The 19,326-nt window shown below is 40.9% G+C and overlaps 1 long non-coding RNA gene across 1 annotated transcript; it reads left to right on the forward strand.

Annotated features, from left to right (window-relative positions):
- Positions 1–7,424: 7,424 nt before the first annotated feature.
- Positions 7,425–16,980, forward strand: LOC103465045 (uncharacterized). The gene is made up of 2 exons (XR_533742.2): positions 7,425–16,409; positions 16,535–16,980. It is a non-coding gene; the product is annotated as an uncharacterized LOC103465045 (long non-coding RNA).
- Positions 16,981–19,326: the final 2,346 nt, after the last annotated feature.

Genomic DNA, 19,326 nt, shown 5'->3' on the forward strand with positions numbered 1-19,326 from the left:
TTGTTACATGAGCTTCATTGGAGTGCAAATCCTCTTTTTGAGACAGAGTTTGTTCATTTTGATATCCAGGATCCAGCAGCGAAGTTCTTTTCAAAATAAACCAATCACCGGTCGCGCTGGACTCCCATGGGTTGCATGTCTGTAAACCGCTGCACATGTCTGGATTATCAGAGGAGAAGAGATCCTCTCTAATAATGAGACGTGGACATCTGAGCACCAGGTTGTAAACCTTTATTCCACAGCTGAGGTCATTCAGCAGGTTGCATTTATTCGTCATTAGCTCATTACAGCGATAAATTGTCTTTTAACACTCTTCTGGATCCTCGCCGCAGCGGTCGAGTGCCGTCTCATCAAACTGACTGGTTGACCTCCAGACAGGATGAGATGGGCTGGCCGGGGTCAAACGCTGCCGGATGTTCTCCGTTTCTGCTTGTGCATACGCACACACGCACACACACACACACAAGCACCTGCGCGTACGCACTCCTGTTCTGAATTTGTTGTGCTTATTTAGCATGCTTACCTAAGAGTGTTTGAAAGCAGGAGCGTGAAAATGTTTTCAACAGTTCCACATGTTCAACGCCGACCAGGGGCTGGTTTTCAGTCCAAGCTGTCTGCGGCTTAGACGGCACATCCCTTATGACCACAGTTAACATCAGTGCTAGACTACATACTGGTATCTTGGAAAAGCATTCATACTCATCAGACATTTTGCATTTTGTCTTGTCACAAGCAAACTTCACAGTGTTTAATGGGGAATTTTACGTGACGGGGTTTCACAGGGAATTGTTTACGAGAAATGTACCTGAAAAGTTTGGTTTGCTCAGACTCAAAGAGCATCTGCTGTGATCCATCAAAGCCACAGATTCTCAGTTGGATTTAGGTCGGAACTTTGACTGGGCCATCCTAACACGAGGGTCGAGCTTCGATCTGAACCATTCCACAACTGCATTTATGCTGGGAATATATTGCACAAAACTGGATTGAATTTATTAGGTAAGGTAAGGTAATGTAATTTATAAAACACATTTTCAGCAACAAGGCAATTCAAAGTGCTTCACATGAATTAGAACAAAATACTACAAACCAAAGGAAGAAAAAAGAAAACGAAAAAGTCTTGCCCCTTGTTTAAGAATAAGTAGTCTGCGATTCACAAACTAGTAGGGGTTTCTCTGGATTCTTGTTCTGATAAAGTTGATCTAAGGTAATGAGTAGTTTCTCTAGATAAACTAATAGGAGTTTCTAAGTTTGTTCAAAGTCACAATAGTTGACCTCTGAATGTAAAAGGTCATAATGGAGTTTATTTAGGTGCGTCAAAGTGGGGAGAAACGCACCACATTTGTCATTTTATTTTTGAAAATAAATGTAAAAGGTGTCGTATTGCTCCCACTTCACAATTGTGCGCTGGCTGGTGTCGGCTTATCACACAACACTGCAATAAGACAACTTACAAGAGCGTAACATGATACGTGTCTGACAAATGTTACCTACATTAGCCGAGCAGTAATTAGTCAGACCTGTGTGTAGCTTCCAACTTAAACAGTGACTTCACCTGAGACAGCTCACTTTAAAAATGCCGGTTCTCCTGAAAGCGTCCTTCTAATCTTGTATAAAGTTGACTTGGTTTCATTGATAATATGACTCCAAGGTCAGCGTACTGTATTTTCACTTCATTCTGTCGATCAAAACTGCATGAGCAAGCATTCTCGCCATATTGTTTCTCCACATGCCCTGCCTCTTATGCATGTGTGCATATGTCAACATGCGTGAACGCGCGTACACACACACACACACACACACACACCTGCACACGCACGCACACACACACATGCTGGGAGGCAAATGGGCACTTGGTGCGTGTGTTACAGGCCCATTCGCAGGTGTGATTACGTGCGTGCGTGCCCGAAAGTACTGACAGCCTCTTCCTTTATCATGTGGTTTTCATCTTCCTCGTCTCTCTTTTCGACCGCGGCGCTGACTGGAAATGCCTATGATTGAGAAGATTGGGGAATATTCCGTCTGTTGAGCAAGAAACCTGAGCAGATTCAAGAATGCAAAGGGAGGAACAACTCACATAACACTTTATAGGCTCTAGTAATGTCCTAAACAGACGATAACAACCGCAGCAGCACTGGAGAGCTCAGTAAAGTTTATTACATTTACTCCGGTCTATACTTAGGCAGGGTGGGGAAAATGTCATCGGTGCTTCACATATTTCTGTTTAACGTCTTTTTCTTTTACTTCTCCTACTTTACATACATATTAAATCCATTTTATAACTCTAGTTTCCTCCTAACATAAAAGTCAGGAGCTTTGCATAATACGGCGAGCTCAAATAAAAACCCTGTTTAATAATAAAAGTTGGTAGTGTGAGGCTCTTTTTGACTGCGTGTTTTACAGCATGTTTCGTAGAGGTCTGTGCGCATTTAGCAGCAGCGAGGCGATGATTGATTTCTCCAGGGTGTGTACAGAGATTTAAAAAATAACCCCTTTACAAATGTATTAATCTCTAGTAAAATGCATAGAAGGCCTTCAAATAAATCTATCTCTTTTCAGAGTAGCATAATCTCAAACAAAAAAAAATCTAAACAATCCATTTATTTTGATGACGTTTATTCTCAGATCCACATTAAGAAATAATTGTCTTGCAGTAAAAAGGTTCAAATCCCAGGCTTGGGACTTCCTGCATGGAGTTTACATGCTTGGTTAATGTGTCTCTGTGAATTGTGCTCATGTGTGCGTGTGTGTGTGTGTGTGTGTGTGTGTGTGTGTGGGGGTGTGTGTGTGTGTGTGTGTGTGTGTGTGTGTGTGTGCGTGTGCGTGTGCGTGTGTGTGTGTGTGCGCGTGCGTGCGTGTACGTAGAGTAGATGTCTGTCCTGTGTGTTTCCATGGTGACCTGTGGTGTGTACTTCGCCCCGTGCCCAAAGACCGCTGGAGAAATTGGCAAAATGTTAGATCATTCATTACTGGCAGCGTAGTCTCATTAATAAACATACAAAAATATTGATATGCCAAAATACGTTTTCACACAATAGTGGGCATATTTTCATCAGTCTATGTAGCTATGACTACGTCCAGAAAATTCTGCATCGAAGATTAAACACTCTTACTGATACACCCAGAATGCTGACTGGTTGGACAACACATACAGCTCTGGAAAAAACGAAGAGCCCACTGCACTGAACCCCTCTGAAAACCTCCTGGTTATTCCACCAAATATTGATTTCTGAACTCTTCCTAAGTTAAAACATTAGTTTTGTTTCTAAATGAATATGAACTTGTTTTCTTTGCATTATTTGAGGTCTGAAAGCGCTGCATCCTTTTCCTTATTTTGTCCATTTCTCATTTTCTGCTAATAAAAACTAAATGTTTGCTTGGAATTTCAGAGACATGTTGTCAGTAGGTTGTAGAATAAAAGAACAATGTTGATTTTACCCAGACATAAACCTATAAAGAGTAAAATCAGAGAAGCTGATCATTTTGCAGGGGTTTCTTAATTTTTTCCAGAGCTGCACACATCAGCACATTCAGTACTCGCTTTATGCGTACATTGTAATTACTTCACACAAAACCAGATGAAATCGAAGGTAAAAAGTAAAATGTTAGGATTCAGTTCAAATTGAATTATTAAAAAAAAACTTAATTAATCCCCAAAGAACAATGAAATGTGGTTGTAACTCACATTACACAATATTCATAAAAAAGAGTAGTTGTAGAGGTTGATGGCTGTGGGTAGGAAGGATCTCCAGAAGCAATCTGTATTGCAGCAAACCTAAAGAAGCCTCTGATTGAACACAGTCTATCAGAGGAGGAGACCACTGACAGATACGTAATTTCCTTGATTTTATGTAAAATCACCATAACCTGCAGTGGTTCCACAGTCGTCCCCACAATAGAGTTTTTATCATCTTTTTTTAGTCTTTTTAAGTCCCTGAGTCGGATCCTCTCTCTGTAGCGGAGATTGGACCCACCACAACAGATTTATAAAAGAACTTTTATAAGGGTAGTTCCTTGCAAAATAATATCTACAGCTAGAAATTTGTTACATTTTGTCATATTTCAATCACTGTAGCATGATGCCAGGTCTTTTAACAACTAAAATGTTTTAAATATTTTTTTCCATCCTCCCATTAAGGCCAGTTTTATGTATTGCAGGACGAGTTTGTCCTGTCAACAGCATATATTTCACCAGAAATTTTCACTTTCATTTGCTCTGCAGTTTCCTTCTAAATGCATTCAAGTATTTCAGTGAAATACATTTCTAGTAAGGATTGGGGTGTGGAGGGGATGGAGCCAGCATCACTTCAGCGGCGCCGACATAGAAACTTACAGATTGCCTCTTTTCACTCATTTTAACCTTTGGAGGAGTTTATTTAAATCAGAATCATATGACAAAAACAAAAGATGCTTTTGAAGTGCTTCGCTCGTCAGACTTCAGAACGAAAGCGAGGGTTAATAACGCGCTGGAATGTGGAAATGCAATTCAGCAGAAAACATTTTATTCTGCACCTGGAAGATGTTGCTTATACAACCTTCGCACCTGCATGCCCCAGACTTGCTTGGTGTGTTTTAAAGTCCTTGCGTGCGTGTGCGCGTGTGTGAGGCAAGGAAGAAAGCTGCAACTAAGAAAAGGAAGTTAACAGAATAAAGTTTGTAGAAGACACACAGTTGAAAGTCAGATGAGCTTCCCGTGAGTTTTTATTCAAAATATCTTATCATGTTTACAGATCAGTAATGCAACATTTGCAGCTATTTTGATTTTTTTTTTACATTAAGCATAAAATACATTTCTTCTTCCCTGATCTGTGGTGCAGAGAAATACATCAGGTTGGTGTAAACTAGTTGCTCTTTATGTGGTGGAATTTGTTTGTCCTAATGTGATCAGAATCTTTCCCAAAGCTCAGCTGTCCCGCAGCAAAAATGGGAAATAAGCCATCATTACATCATTTATCTTTAAACACGTGCAGTTAGACGTAATTATCTCTATTGCGGAGCCCATCAAGACAAGACGGCAAAGTTCATCTGTGTCAGCGTGTGTGTGCGTGTGTGTGTGTGTGTGTGTGTGTGTGTGTGTGTGTGTCCCTCCGCACATGTGCTGCTGAGCATGGAGACTGCTGGAAAATTGAGATGATAATGTTCCAAGTATTTTTCTTGGGCTGAAATTGCAGCATTTTTTTGTCTCACTCAAACACACTCAACAGATGTTATGTGTGCTGCCTTGTTTTTACAGCTTTCAAACAGTCTTAGCCCCCCTCTGATGATTCATCCTCTGCCTTGTCGTGTTCAGCTCTGGTCCAGAACTTTGTGTTTGTTATTAAACCGATCCACAGAATAGATTTCACTGGGTTATCTGCTCAGGGCATGATTAAATGTCTGTTCTAAAATGGATACTCAACTAGTTGAAGAAGTTAGCCTTCGCAAAACTTAAAAAAAAAGTTGTTTGTGATACGTAAAAACTCATGACTACCTCAAAATTTGCATACGTTTATAATAGTTTTTTGACTACGGAGGTTGCCATTTTTTCACCTTTGCAATGCATGCCTGGTCGATGAAGTGAGAAGATCACAGTGGACTCGAGCCCATAAAAACACAAAAAGTCCAGGTTGCAGAGGCTGAAGAACCCACAAACATCTGGATTAAGTGAAACCGCCTCAAAGTTTTCATCATCAAAGATGTAGGACATCAGCCCTTGGACATAACTGGTGTCGGATTTAGGAATCACAGCCGCCCACAGCTAAGACCTCAAATAACTTGACACCCCCTCTAAAAACAAAAACCCTTATAACATAACTGCCTATTCTAAAAGTTCATACACCAAATATATCTTAATATGCAATATTATCCATAGAGGAAAACATCTTAAAACTACGAAAAAAGTTAACACCCACAGTCTTATCTCCGCTCTTGAAAATGCAGCCAATCAGAGCAAAGGAAAATGAATGGCTGTCCTGCATTGGCTGCCTTGCAAACTGAAGACAATAGTGAGTCAAGTAGACCTAAGCAAAGGTATTTCAGCTTCACAAGTTGGATTTTATTCTAAATATTCTAAATGGACTCTATGGGAAAAAAAATTTAATGAACAGAAAATCAAACGCTTCGTTGCGAGGACCCCTCCAGGCCACTAGTTGTCTCTGTCTTTGTGGTCTTCTTTTGTTTTGCAGGGAGCAAGGCGGAAAGCTAATCAGGCTGATTGAGTCACACCTGGGCTGGCGTTAAAAAACTTCCTTGCAGCCAGAACCTGCCGGTCTTTTTGTTTCCTCGGTGAACTTGTTGGAACAGACAGGTGTGTTTATTGCTCCAACCTGTCGCAGATGTTAATTACTGACGACTGACTTCCACGTTTCCACATTTTAAACAATTTTGCAAAAATAACATTTGTTTTCATGTTTGTGAAAACTATTGCTGCAGAATCAGAGTGAGGCTGTGACAAGACGAATAACTTGGAAGTTATATTGAATCTGAATCTGTGAACTGTTAAAAGGCAGTGGTCCGCAAAACGTAGCAGTACAGCTAATTGGAAACATCTTTCTGATACAGTCATACTAAATGAATTAAAATATTTGTGAAAAGCACATTAATATCAGTAACTCAATTCACCAAGTGAAACACATGTAGATTAATTTACTCACCAGCTGATGATTTCAAGCTGTTGTTTCAGCTAGGTATGACCATTTTCCACTTTCATTGAATGAAAACATGACATTTAAGGCTAGAATAGTACGTCACAACAAAAATTTACAAAAAGTGGGTTTACCGAGTTATGTTTATGACCTTTTTAAAAGTTATTTTCAAAAGGTACTTAACGTGACAAACAAGCCTCATCAGAGCAGATATTCCAATTCATGAGATGTGAATGCAAATCTAAACATGAACATACGAAGCATATTTTTAATAAAATATCTAATCCTGTCAAACCTATGAAGCATGTCTTTTATGTGCTACTTTCCGTACATTGGGTGTCTTCTGGGATGAAAGGCTTTTGATTGTCTGCAGCCTGTTTACGTTTTTCATGGAGTGTTTCCTATTTCTCTTTCTGAACATTTGTAAGTTTCATTGTTGTTTGTTTTTCTAATAATACGTTTTCAAGCTTTTTAGATTATGAAATAGGCTGTCAGCAATGTAAGTTGTAAATAGAATTAAGGGGCTGAAAATAAAATATATTAGATTTATGACAACAAACCAGCAAAACGCAAAGAACTGTGTACAGTTTTTCAACCAATAAAACCATTTGAACTGGCTGAGTTCAAATGCTGTTGGATGCAGTTAATGTTAGCTAAAAGATTACTAGCTGATAACAATACAGCACCTCGAGCTTGTTAACAAGTAGCCTGTAGGCTACTGATGATGATGCCTATGTTCAAAGGTGAGTAGATCTGGTTACATTCCCTTGAGTAACTTTTTTTTGGGGGAAAAGTACTTATTAGAGTAGTTTCACAGCACTGTACCTTTTTCTTTTACTTGAGTAATATTATTATTGCTTCGACTTTTTTGTTGTTGCTACGATTCATTTTGTCCCCATCAAAATAAGCCGATGCACTGAATATGGGACTGCAAATTGGTCAAGCCCTTCTGGGTTAAACTGGTGGATTTGCTGAGTAGCTGGTTGGATGTAGCGGTCCCACTGACACTTGCCCTACGATGCCTGTTAGGAGATAGAACCCAAATAACAAATAAAAATGTGTAGGGCGGTAAAGTGGAGGGGCCAAAGGTTCCCTGGCCCCCCCTGATCTGGCGAAGCTGCACAGATCACTTCCAGTTCAGACTTGTGGGAATAATGTATTTAGTGCCCACAGATTCTATTGTTTTTCATAGCGCATGCTCACTGCTGCTGTTATTACTCCTAGCAACAGTTGCCATGCTGCTGACAATGATGTCATCAGCATGACTTTAAATGATGTCTGTCATGAGGCCCTGCTAAGAATGACTTTGTGATGTCATAGAGTCCATGACATCACCAACTGATCAGTTAATTCTCCGGTCAATTAACACAGAATTCATTTGGACATTTTAGCTCAGCTCAACAAAGATGAGTAACAAAAGCTCACAACTCACTTTTTTTTTTTGGAAAAACATGAAAAAAAGGTTCTCCAACAAAGTCCATGCTGGTCAAACAACCCCGGATAACAGGAAAAAAAATCTTTCTAAGCAAATTTCTTTTGAAATTTTTGGAAGAACACCATGAGGTTTTGATCTTACTTTTGAGAGAAACAGGAGAATTAAATGTGAATGTTCTTTCTGAGGAGTCAGAAGAGCTGAGTGAACGGATTTTTAAAATTCTCGCCAGAGATGCTTCCCACTTTGCTTCTGGACTGCATTTAATTGGACTTCTTGATTACCCTGAAGGACATAAAGTTATTGTGGAAAAATTCAAACATCACCTGGAGAATCCTGTTCCTCCAAAGAAAATGTTTACATCTACAAAACAAAAGATCAGACTTTTTTTCCTAGTGAGGACTTGTACTCAGATAAAAACTTCCTGAGTGAGGATTATACTCAGGCAGGCATGGACCATGAACGATTTTTGAGGGACACGAAAGAGATGGCTTTCAAACGTGGAACCAAAGAGGAAAGAAGAAATATGGTGGAAAATAATCTTTGGTGATTGATTTATAAGTCCAGTCATAGACCTAGATATGCCGCTTACAAAATGAAGCACACCGTACCTGTCCAGAAAAAGTTTGCTGCTAAACTCTGGGAAGAAGTAAAGGACATAGATTTTGTCTTTTTTGACAAGATGGAAAGAAAACTCTGCGGAGATATCTTTCAACTTCTCTCAGGCAATTATGATTTAGTTAGAGAATTGCTGTTTTAGATGATAAAAAGTGACAACCCAATAGTTACTTACAAGGTTATACAGTGTTTCAAAAGAACCCTGGCACATCCTAGGAAAATTAATCTTCCACAAGACTATTTCAGAAAGGCATGGAAGTACATTCAACATGCTTTCTGTTGTGGAGATAATTCAGATGAAGCTCAGACTCAAGAACCGTCTAAGAGTGGAACAAACGTTGAGTTTTGTCCAGTCTTAGTTTGGCCTCTGAGTTCGGGCCACTCAGAAGAGGCCGGTCCTCACTTGCCTTCAGTTCCAGCAAAGTCAAAAAGACCAAATCTTGGTATTTTTGTCATGCTTTCAGCACCAAAGTTTGTCTGCATTGGGAATCTTTTTTATTACATCATAAGGCGTATGGTCCATGCTCTCTGCTGGAGAACATCCCTTCAACACGGCACATCTTGTTTCTGTTGACATCAGGCTTCACCTCAACAGCAGGCTTTATCTCAGGTTCTTCATTCTTGTCCAGGTTTTCAAAGTCTATTGAATTGATGTCTTCCAAAACTAGATCACCTTCGTTCACATAAGGATAGTATTTGTTTATGTCCTGGTCCTCAAAGTCTACTGCGTCTTGGCTTTCAATGGTTTTTTGTCCATACTCCGAGGCATGTCCCGACTCAGAGGCCGGCCCATACTCGGAGGCCGGCCCGTACTCGGAGGCCGGCCCGTACTCGGAGGCCGGTCCGTACTCGGAGGCAGGTCCGAACTCAGAAGTCGGTCCGGACTCAGAGGCTGGTCCTAACTCAGAGTGAGGACCATCCTCTGAGTCAAGACCTGCCTCCGAGATAAAACCTTCCTCCGTGTCATTCACCGCATTCTTTATTTCATAACTTACACCTGCGATCCTGGACTTGCCTCCGAGTTAAGACCTGCCTCTGAGTTAAGACTTGCCTCCAAGTGAGGACCATCTTCCAAGTCAGGACCATCCTCCGAGTCAGGACCTGTCTCCGAGTGAGGACCGTGTTCCGAGTCAGGACAGTGCTCAGAGTCTGGACGTGCCTCGAGTCAGGATGTGCCTCCAAGTCAGGACCTGCCTCCGAGTCAGGACCTGTCTCCTAGTGAGGATGGTTCTCCGGATCAGGACCGTCCTCCGAGTGAGGACCTGACTCGGTCCTGAGTCTCGGGTCCTGAGTCTCGGTTCTGAGACTCAGGTCTTGAGTCAAGACCTGTCTCCAAGTTAGGACCTGCCTCCAAGTCAGGACTATCCTCCGAGTGAGGACCTGTCTCCGAGTGAGGACCGTGCTCCGAGTGAGGACCGTGCTCCAAGTCAGGACCTGCCTCCGATTCAGGACCCCTTCTCTGTGTGAGGACTATCCTCCGAGTCAAGACCTGCCTCTGAGTCAAGACCTGCCTCTGAGTCAAGACCTGCCTCCGAGTCAAGACCTGCCTCCGAGTCAGGACCGGTATTCTGACTATCAATGCTACCTCGTCAGATTTTCCTACCGTAGCATGGATGGATAGCTAAGTCTATCTATTAGTGCTATGCGTCCAAAACTGCTACCGTCATGTTTACAAACAGAAAACTATAGCGGGTTGTGTTAATGTTAAATACATTGGATAACATTATTTGAGTGACGGGACTGAAGTGGAAGCTTAGGAGTTATGCTTAGCTTAGCATTGAAAAAACACAACAAAACCACAGTATCCTACCCGTTCAAAATGAAAAGCTATAGATGTATGCACTAATGCTTTTATTGGAATATCCTACCTTTTAAAAAATAGTTGAAATACAGAGGAGTTTGTAAGAATAAAACAGTATCAGACAGGGGAAACAGGGTTTTACTGGAATTAAATTAAACACAGACAATTACAGATCACCGCAACTCTTTTTTGCTCATTAATACGTTGTATGACAGACTTGTGCAGATCACTGTGCACCTGAAATGATAGGATATGATTCATGTACACTAATATTACATGGCTATTACACAGCTTCAGTCCCACAGTATTGCTACCAACACCTATTTAGCTAAATTTAATAATAGAGTGTAATTAAACTAAAATATTTTAAAGATTAGGGACAAAATAGCCACAAAACAGTGTATTTTGTCTTGATTAACCGCCAAACAATGACTTGTTTACAGTAACGACATTGCAGACGATAAACTAAAGCCATTTATAAATATATTTACAAGCTGCTGTCATGTAAACTAAAAACATGAATAGACCAGCTTAATGAAAGCCAGGTATAAAATAAATGAAATAAAACTTACCATAACAGGTAGGACGTATTTACAAGAAATGTGCTGAGTAAGCAGTATGTAAGCAGCATGCGGATTACCACAAGGTAGGATGGATTTAAGGGTAGCACAGATACACAGAACACCGGCCTAAGAGTCAGGACCGGCCTCCTTAGTGTACTATTGACAGTGTTCTTCTGCGACCAGATGTGGTACGTTATTTTTACCATGTAATTTTTTATTTCAATCCAGACTTAATGCTCATTTGGCTACAAAAGATCCAACTCAGTCGAATAACTAGTAGCTGAAAAAATCTGAAAATAAAATTCACTGTCTCAGCCTCTCCGAGGATCATGAATGTGTGCTCTGTCTGCACATATTCATGAGTGCAGACTGAGCTTCTGCATAGCGCAACATGGAATTAAGAGACTTTATTGTCATGAGATGAGATGCTCAGGTAGTATTTGGTCTTATTCCTTAGATTTATACGTGATATATACATGTCATTGATAAGTTGCATAATTTTTGTCAAGATGCCAAAAAAAAAAAATCCATGGTTGCCTAATAGGGGATCAAACTTTGTAGACTTATGGTGCCTAGAAAAAATTACAAGGCAATCAATCTCCACAATAAATGAATAAAATCCTAATTATTAGAAAATATTTTCAGTGTTTTTAAGGAATAATAAAAGAAAAATGTACTTTTTTTTATGAAGATCGGGTTTATTGGATACATTTTCAGACAAAGACTGCTTTTAATTCAGACGATGCTGGTCCTAATTTCGGTTCTGTGTTATGTTTTTTCTAAAATATTTCTGTTTCTTTTGTTCTGCCCTTCTCCAGACAAGGCCATAACTCAAAACAAGCTAGCTATTAAAAAAATAGTCATTAAAATTCGGAAGTGTACCAAAAGCTATAAAGAAGAGCTGTGGCGTCTCCATAGAAAAAAAAAATGCCACACAGGTTGTTCAATAGACTGTGTGGAGGACAAAAATCCGATTGCAACAGAGTGAGCGAATTGCACAAGCCAGGTTCTCAAACAAAACACCTCAGTCCGGAGCCGCCGGTTGCAGAGGCCCCGCGTAGCACAGGTGTTACCTTCGGCCCTGAGAGACAAAAAAGAGAAAACAAAAACATGACCCTGTGACATGCAAACAAAAACAAGCCGTCAGCCGTGCACCGATGGCGGCCGCTGTTATCCTTCCGTCTTTTTGGCTACAAAGCAAACAGGGCGCCGTTGACGCTGGATGGAAGAAGAGCGAACAGGGGATGTTGTGACGTGTGTGGTGAGTGAGTGGGACGTGTGATGTGGACATTCCTCATCCTGAGCCGACAGGGTTGTTTCTTAACCTCGCCGGGTGAGATGTTTTGAGTAACCAGGTCCCCTCCAGTCCCCGCTACCCCAGGCTCACCTGTTGAGCCCTGACAACCCAACAAATAGCTTTCATTGCTGCTTGCTTTGACCTCTGACCTCAGGGGCTTTGAGCTGCCCTGCAGAGAGGGGCCGTTTGAAACGCCTTCCTGGTTCAGTGACATCTCCTCCCCCTCCACCCTGAAGCAGCTAAAGCGCTTAGCTGTTTAACACCTGTGGCTCCTTCACCCCCCCGGAGCTCCAACCTAAATTCTCTTATCTTCAACCAATCCTTTCAACACACAGATATTTGTTATGGACACCTGAATGCAACAAAAGAAAAAAATTGCATTCGGTTCTGTGAGACTGAAAGAAGATATGGTCTTGGAACAGTTTCAGCATATTCAAATGAAAACAGAAATCAAACCCATTCATGTTGTGTCAGTATTTTTCTAACCTACGTCACGCTTCTTTTCACGGCGCTGTGCAAATCTGAACATTTTAACAAAACAACTCATCAGAAGGGGCTCTGTCGCTAACAGCTTTATGGAGACATGTTGAATTCACCTCAACCTGCTGCATGCCAAAAAAAATCCACAGAGCTAATCTCCGAAGCGTTTAGCCGCACATCCATCACTTTCCTTCGGTTTTCTGCTTTATCAGGAACGTTTGGATCACACCTGCTGATCACCAGCAACGATTTAGAAGAAATTCCTGTCACTTGCCTGCGTTTCCATTACAAATGTGTGCAAAGCTCTGTCAATGTTCTGCTAGTGTAGAAAATTTCGCGGTGTTTCCATTTAACAGTAAACGCAATTAAAATCCCACGTGAGTAATTGTGTTGATGACGATAAGTAATTAACAGACAAACAATCCATGTGCAATCATCCTCCTACCACTTCCTGGCATCTTCTTCTTTTTCTTCGTCTTTTCCTCCTGTGACATCCAATGTTTGAGCACATGACTTGTGTGATGCATAAAAATGTTGCCATTGCAGTTTTGTGAAATACACTTTTTTTTTTTTTGACTTACAACAAATATCAACAAGTGTCTGAAAATCCTCTAGCCTCACTCTTAGTGTGACCAACGTCAGTTGTTTTCTTTACTCTTTTTCTCCTGACATCAACGATCCCACCATACTCTGCTTTTCCTCATTCTTCTCTCGCTCTTTCCACCAGCTGACTCCAATAATGAGCACATTAGCAGCCATAGCCTGATGTGCTGTAATTGACGCACTGATGTGTGTCAGATCTGTCTGACTGCACCGCATCAACAACTCGTGTAGTCTGCCATCACGCTGTGTGACAGAGGTTACTGTCACAACGTGCTTCGACAGCGTCGCACAATTTTTTTATTTACTTATTTTTTGCACCCTGGGCCTCAACAGAAGAACTGCATTTATTTTGGGATCAAATTACACACAGTTATAGAGTCTCCTGACTAATTTGCCAAATAAGCCAAATTCTTACAAATCAAATGCCCTTCCAAAATACAAAACAAAAACAACATGATAATTTAGATTCCAGTTCACCATCTTGCTCTATCCCATAAAATGACACAAAAATACATAAAAATGTGTGATTGTACTGTAACAAAACACAATAACGTTCAAGATATATGAACACTTTGGCAAGGGGCTGTGAGCCAATGAAGAAAACAATGCTCTCTCAACTCCGCAAGGGCAATAAAACATCTTTCGACTCCTCTTTCGGATTGAGTAACTCTACAGTGGAAACGTTGGCCCTGTGAGTCAGGCTTGCAGCATACCACTTAAAGCACGTAACGGCCCGTATCAAGCAGATTCAGATGCGCCGCAGCGCCACGATCCAAGACTGTACTGCCAAAATGCTCCGACAAACAACGGCAGCACCTGCCTGAAACCTGGGACTCGGTGGAGTGTAATGCCTTGGCTGGAGTTTGGATACAAGTGTGTGTGTGCGTGTGTGTGTGTGTGTCCTTTCAGGAGTAATCATGATGAAACAGGACCAGTATTAGGTCATCAGCTTTGCTGGCGTCTTTACAGCTGCTGGGCTCGGCTGTGCAGACATGTCCACATATGGAGGTTCTTGTGCTCTAAAAATATTTCACATTAACAGCTCTTTGCTGAAAGCTGAAAATTAGATTTTTTTTTTTTTGTTGCCGTTTAGGCTGGATGTTTGTTAAGCTCTCAGTACCAAAGACTTGACTGATATGATGTCACTGGTGCAATGTACGAGACAGAGAAATCTGAGATCTCTGTTTCCATTTTGATTTTCTTTGCTAATTCTTGCCAGACACTTGCTAGCGATGATGACACCATGTACAGATTTAACACTTTCTTGACTCTTGGGATGGGCAGAATTTACCTTCTTTTAGTTACTATTGATGGAGCAAATTACAAAGTTGAACTGTGTGTAAGCATGAATACTGCAGTTCCCAACCTAACATGTTTAATGCTTGATGAATACAGATTCATAGTTAATTTCTGGTTTTGTTTCTGGTGCCAGAAAGAAAAGTAAAAGTTTAAAAGTTGATTTGAGAAGCAAGCAACCCATTAAGAATCTGTTTTTCACTTTCAAAGCTGTCTGTGGCTGACTTTTGAAAAAAAAAAAAAAAAAAATCCAGATTTTATTTTGACATAATGTAAACCAACCAAACCTCTTTAGCATGCAAGTAAAAGACGGTGTGCTGCAGTTTGGGTGCTACTTACAAGACCACTGGTCAGACTGAGCTCAAGGTATCACTGCAGACAGAAGTGCAGAAATGCTGGACAAGCGAATTCTGTATTTGACAAGGACTATTTACGATATTTATGATTGTATGAAGTAAGTAACCAACGCCAGTTTTTGTGTGCAGAATCCCATGTCAAATGCTGAAGCTTGCGACTTCTGGTGGCATTCAATGAGTGTCCTGCAGTCGCTTATTGCATGTTAAATATTTTTTTTATTTAATTGCCATTATTTTTGCCAAAATTACTTATCATTTGTACAGTTTTGTCGCATCCAAGAGGATGAATGCTTTTTATAGGCACTGTACAATCTCCATTCTTCTCACTGTGAGGCTAAAGGGGGGAACCGATATGTAGTTGTATATTTTTACCTTTTTGCAAACTTTTTTTGCTTTTATTTTTCTCTCGCTTTTCTTTTGTATTTCATCTAACTCATGCAAAGCACTTTGAATTGCTTTGTTGCTGAAAATGTGCTAAAAATTAAATTACCTCACCTCACCTTACAAACACCACTTGGCTGGACCTCCGTTCAGTCAGGTCAGTCACTTTACAAGGGTTGAATATTTATACAGTTACCTATTTTAGGTTAAATAGTTTTATTCAAATGTGATTATTTTTTAGAAATCAGTTTTCACTTTGATATTTAAGGATGTTTTTGACACCGTTTTTATTTAGTCAAAAAAAAGTGTTAATTGTCTCTGATTTGTAAAATAAATAAACGGGGTAAAACATCCAAGGGGCTGAATATTTTTATAGGCAGTCACTTTATAACACAAGACATAAAATCATGTGCTCACTCATACACAAGAACAACTTAGAGAGAATATTTAGCCTGACAGTCATGTTTTTGACACATGCACAGGGAGAACGTGCAAACTCCATGCAGAACGACCCCAGACTGGGACTTGAACCCAGAACCCAGAACCTACTAGTTGCGAGACAACAGTGCTGCCACTTCTACTATGATTACTAGAAGTAGTAGTAGAGGTAGTACTATTGTTTGTAGTAGCTGTAGTTTTCAACCCTTGAATGCAAACTTTGGTGTTTTTGACAAAAAGAAATGTGATTGTAACTGATATTTTTGAACATATTTCATGACATTGTTCTCTTTCAACATTTTGTAGTTTCACTCTTTAAGTTGCTCCTTTTATATTCATTTTGTCTGCCACAGTTATATGCCTGTTTGTACTTTGTCTCATCTGTTGAGTGGCTCATAATCCACATGCTCCCAAGGTAAAACAACACAAAAATACCCACATGAACTCCTCTGCCTCCCACCTCCCGCCCCAGCGATCTTCACACGTCGTCAAGTGGTGTCACAGTCCCACCGAAGCTGCTGGCTGTGAGTCTGTGCTGTGTTTAGCGGGTGTGTGTGTATGAGGGATGGGGGGGGGCTGTGTATTTTGAGAGTGTATTGGGAGTACAGCAGGTCAATAAATATTTGATGACAGTGCCACCTCTCCTCAGCTCTCGAGCCCAAGCTGATGATCTCCTGACCTTCAGACACCCAGTGCCGGATGAATTATTGAGAGCTGAGCCGTCAGTCACGGGTGTCGGGCCAGCTCCACGTGGAATAGAGAAGGACGGCTATCTGTGCTCAAATCTCGCTCAGATGACAATCGACACAACACCACCTGCTGATTGGACACTTTGTTCAAGAGGAAACGGAGAATCTGTACGCTCGCAATGAGCTAATATTCGACTGAGGCTGCTCTGAAATGAATACACCTTATCAGACATGCAGATTTGGGAAATACTTACGGTGCTTTGCAAACCCGTACTTCTTGGGCATGTTTGTGTTTTATATTACAATCACAACTTCTGTTGTATTTTTTCTGTGGTTGACCAAATATGAAATGGAAGTAAAACAGCTTTCAGTTGTTTTTCTTTTTAAATAAAACCTTCAAAGCGTGTTTGTGTTCAGACCCGTTTTCCTCTGACGCTCCTAATTTAGAGTGTTTTCACACCTGATAGTCTGGGGATGAAAAATGCAACATTTGTTTACATTTTCAGCAGCTGCGGTTCACTTTCACTCTGCACTGTCAAAAAAATACAAAACCTGTTCCCCCCCTCGCCTGTGGCGGCGCTGCATCACGAACTAAAGACGAAAACAACATGAAAACCTCTGAAGAAGACACTGAAGAAGAAGTTTCTTCTTCATGAAATGTTAACAAAAATGGAGTAGCGATAGATTTTAGCAGTTGCAGGATTTTTCTCTTGACTTTGGTGAAAGACCAGGAGTCATTTCTCTCTTTAGCGCTAGACACACTGGTTTGTTTTAGTTGTATTTACCCAGAAAGCCTGGCGCTGTAGTTCCCTTCAACCTAGAGTTGTGGGCAGACTAGAAGTCACTTTTTCAGGTCTGCATCAAAGTTTGATTGCGCATTCACACTTCACCAAATTAACCAGACTTTCTAGACAATATGATTAAAGTAGACTAAACAGGACTGGTGTGAACGCGCCCTTTAATCCAATCCAACCAATTGCCCTTATAACTCTTTAACTAGTAAACAGAGTTGACCTCCATGGGGTTTGATCTCACGCAAGGTTAGCTTATTCAGCAGTATTCCTAGCTTTAAGCATATCACCGTTATCCACAGCTCAGGTAAAGCATCCTGTTAATATGCAAGCTAGCAGCCAAGCTCTTCACAAATCTGGCTTTGGTGGAAGAGTGACAAGAAGTCAGTTTTTGAAAGAAAACACTATTATGTCAATATGAAAGTTTGCCATTCACCATGTAACAAGAAAACTAAAACTGGTTGCTGTGGCTGGCAGCAAATGCTGTGTACAGGGAGAAGCTAACCACCATAATCACGTCATCCACATGGTGAAACGTGCAAGTGACATTCTGGGGAGATACAGTGATGATCGGAACATTGATGCAATCTGACTGAAGTGATGCCTGTTTGCAATGTGACAAATGTGAAAAGGTTCAAGGGTTTCAGAAAACACTCAATTTTGGGGGTCTTATTACAAACGCAACTATGTAGAATCTGATTTATCTCCAATACTTTCTACCAGTTGAGGCTTAGCCTGTGTTTTACACCTTTATACAAATCCTTCATAATTGTTTTAGCTCAGGCCTGTGAAGAGCACTACGATATTGAACAAATTGTGAGACGTTAGGCTTAGTTTGAATTTCAACACTTGGCCGTGGAAACGGACGCTCGGCTACTGTGTTTGTGCTAGCCAGGATGGATTAATCAATAAGTGTGTGTCTGTGTGTTAGCAGAGGGGGACTTTACGCTGAGAAATTGCTTTTCATGCCTGTCTTCATCTTTCAGTATCTCTGCGTCATTGTGCATGAGTGTTTCCCTGTGCGGGCCTGTGTATGTGTATCTGTCAGCAATTCCTGAGGCCTGCGGTCCAGGAGGCTGCCTCGGCCCGGGGTAACCTTCTCGCATGAAGGGAGTTGCATATGATACTTCCTCCGGCCTCGGCCAAGCATCACTCAATCCCTCACCCAACACTCCAGTCTGATTTTTTTTTTTTTTTTATCCCCTGTATTGCTTTTCTGCTGTCCCACACCCACCTCGCTCAGACGCCCTCCCACCTCCCTGAGCTGGACATTTAGCTGCCTTACTCCACCCAAATCGGTGCGCCATGTCCACCAGCCCCCAGCAACAGCTGGGTTTGACTTGCAGCTGATCGCTTTTGATTTGCTTTTGATTTTCTACCTTCTCCTTGAAGAGAAGGTAGAAAAAATAAAAATAAATTTTATATATATATATATATATATATATATATATATATATATATATATATATATATATTGTAATTTGTAGCTTAGTCAACACAGCCTGGGTACATACAAAAGAGTGTTCCTCCCCCCCCAAAAAAACATAAAAGTGCACGTGAGGTCAGTGTGACCCCACCACACTGCGCAAAGAGTAAAAAAACTCGTGGGCTCTAAATGACCCCATCTCTTAAGATCGTGGGAGGATTAAAGGAAAAAAGCTACCCAAAACACAATCGCCCTGTGTGAAAAAAATAATTGCCCCCTGAACCTAACTACATCAAGCCTTCACCTTTATATCACAGTGAAGAGGTTATGACCCACTCTTCTTTGTGGAATTGGCTTAGTTCAGGCATATTGGAGCAGTTTCATTCACAAAGGACCCGTTTGATTTTTAGGTCTCTCCGAAATCTTTACTTAAACTTTTTAACAATTCAGGACCAAAATCAGTAAAGCGGCCACACACCATTTCACTACCACCACCTCCATGTCTGACTGTCATTGATGTTCTTTAGTTGAAATC

The sequence above is a fragment of the Poecilia reticulata genome, chromosome 5 (assembly GCF_904066995.2).
Source record: "Poecilia reticulata chromosome 5, P_reticulata-male-v2, whole genome shotgun sequence".
In the NCBI taxonomy this organism is placed as follows: Eukaryota; Metazoa; Chordata; class Actinopteri; order Cyprinodontiformes; family Poeciliidae; genus Poecilia; species Poecilia reticulata.